We start from the raw sequence: 2976 nt of genomic DNA on the forward strand, positions 1-2976 counted from the left end.
ATCAACAAAATGTTCAGGGCAACTATTCCACTGCCTTGAGAAAATTCCAATATTGGCTCTACAAGGTAGAGGGAGCTGGGACAGAGTGTGTTTTCCCCAAATTCTCTTCCTGAGAAAAGCAGCCTCTAGAAAGAAATCAGTCTTAGCTGCCAAGCAAAATGATGCTCTGAGAGAGAAGAGCTGTGTCTATGCTGGAGGGCATCTTCTGGTTTTTAACCTTGGCAAAGTGTTAATTTCAGAGGCTGAGAATGGCACACTGGAGGCAGGTAACACACTCTCAGATTTTTTTGCCAGATTTTGTCAGATTACAGATTTTTGCCAGATTTTGTCAGACTACAGAGGGAGGTGGGGTTTTTTCACTTTTTAATGAAAAAATATGTCTTGCAAATAGGAAGCATGCAGATGATAAAGAAAAAAAAAAGGCATCACCACTTCACTTGTCCTAAAAGACCTCTCATTTGTTTCATACTGCTTTCTTCCTTCTCAAGAGTCATCATTTTTGTAGGATATGTGCCACTGTAGGATGTGTAGTACTTGTTGGTCTTCAGAATGGCCAGTGTTTCACTGGAAAAGTCATAAGGAAAAAAGATACAATTAGAGGTTTTTCTGTCTCTTCTTTCTGTTCTGTACATGGTTTGCCAAATCTTTTTTCTGTGTGGACTTTTTTTAGTAGAGGAGCAGCTCTTCAGGTTGTAGTTAACCATAAGAATTAGGGTTGAAAGTCTACAGTTTCAACATTTCTTCCTGCATCTTAAGTCATCATTTCTAGTGGATTTCATTGTGTGTTTGTAATCCTAAATGACTGAGTTAAAAATACTCGAAGATTGCTCAGCAGTTTTACTGCTGAGGTTACCATGCAAAATCCTTGGCAGATATAATCTTTATGTGATGCCTGCACAGAGAATGGCTTTAAAAACTCCAGTGAATTTGGGTTGGGAGTCCTCAAAGACCTATCACCAGAAAATAAAAATAATGATACATGGCAGATTTAGTTGCCTTTGATCTGGTATTTATCATAAACTGAGACAGAGGAGATTCAGATTAGATGTTAGGAAAAATGTTTTCCCTGTTAAGGGTGTTCAGGCACTGGAATATTGCCCAGGGAGGTGGTGGAGTCACCATCCCTGGAAGTGTTTAAGAGGCATCTGGATCTGGTGCTGGAGGATAAGGTTTAGGGTTTAGGGGTTAAAGCAGAGTGGCAGGTTAATGATTGGACTTTGTGATCTTAGATATCTCCTCCAACCTTGATGATTCCATGAGCTGACTCCTTTACAAAGTAATCTCTCAAAAATATATTGGTTTAAAATGCTTTATTTGCTTTAATTGGATTTTTTCCCCCGGATTGTTCTTTTCTATTTTTAAAAGGCTTTTAGCATGTTTTCTATGTGTGTGTGTTAAATCGGTGTACTGTTAGTGTATTTTTACTGCTGTGACAGGAAAAGCATTCTGCCTTCTTTTAAAATGAGCAATCATATGAATAATCAACTTGGTTAAAACTTCCTTCCTGGTAAGTGCAGCACTTCCTCTGCATCTGGATATGAGGGCGAGCGAGAAAAGCAGAACAGCTTGAACAAAGAAATTTTTTGTGTGAATGATCTTCCCTTAAAAAAATAGGAACTTCAGAAATTAAACAAATGAATTGTCTTCAGCAGTTCAGCCTCTGTTTTACAAGCAGGTAATGTTTCCTTGTACTTCATCAGTTGCAGAGGTGATGTGTCCACAGGCGTTACTTTCCGGAACTTGAAAAAACAACTGTTAGTATGAAATGTTGTTTCAGTTTAACCTTTTATATTTTTATCTTCTTGTTTTATTATCTGCTAAGGCATCATTACGCTGGATTTACTTTTCTCCAGCAGTTAGAGACAGGTTTTGTGTGCAGAAATTGTTTGGAAAAGAAGTTGAGTGTGTTGCTGTAACTTGGCTTGAGCGCGTGTGCTCAGTCAGCACTGCCTTCCTCTTCCCAGCTCCCGGTGAGCAATTTCCACTTTAGTATTGTTCACTGGAGATTAACTGTGAGCAGCAGTGGTTTTGTTTACTGAATGCTGATAAGGTAGGCTGCTTGTGTTTGATGTTTTACCAGTGGTTTAGGTGGGATTTGATGTATAGGGTAATAAATTGGCATCGGCTTGGGAGATTTCTCTTGTGTAACAATCTAAGGGTTCATACTGGAAGTGTGTACTTTGAAAATGGATGGATGTTATCAGTCTGGTGAATTGATTTGTTTAAAAGAAGCACATCTAAGGACACTAACCCTGAATTTAGATGCACGTTAAATCTCTGTCTTTAGAAATAGTCCCTGATTTTTGAATTCCAAGGGTGATTTTTTTTTTTTGGTGCAAGTCGTTATTGCTCATCACTAAAAGGTGAGGCAGAGGAATCTGGGAATAGGCTCTGTCCAGTCTGCAAAAACAATTTCTTGTTTTGTTACTTTCTGCCAGTTCTGGAGCTCAGTGGGATGGTGTTCTCACACATAGTAGGTTGTCTTTTGATTTCTGTGAAAATCCTCTTATGTTAACATCAGCAGCATCAAAACAGATGAGGCAGCAGAAGAAGAATCAGTGCTTGCTCAAATAGGAGCAAGAACAAATCAATACTGAGGTTGCACGTTTGGACTCTATCCTCAGCAAAATCTGGGAAGGATGTTGAAAAGCTCTGTTTTAATTATTTAGTCACTGGAAAGTTGGTTGGTTTGTTGGGGTTTTTTTAAATTTATGTTTGGTACTGAGTAGATTAAATCTGAGCTGGCCTATGTAAATCAAGTCCAGAGGAGTTGGTAATTGGTAAGAGGACTGGAATATCTCCCCTGTGAAGACAAGTTGAGGAAGTTGGGGCTGTTCAGTCTGGAGAAGGTTTGCATGGAGACCTCATAGCAACTTTTCAGAGTCTGAAGGGGCTACAGGGAAGCTGCAGAGAGACTCTTTGTTAGGAACTGCAATGATAGGACTAGGGGTAATGGGTGCAAATTGAAGGAGGGGA

The sequence above is a fragment of the Acanthisitta chloris genome, unplaced genomic scaffold (assembly GCF_000695815.1).
Source record: "Acanthisitta chloris isolate BGI_N310 unplaced genomic scaffold, ASM69581v1 scaffold14276, whole genome shotgun sequence".
Lineage (NCBI taxonomy): Eukaryota > Metazoa > Chordata > Aves > Passeriformes > Acanthisittidae > Acanthisitta > Acanthisitta chloris.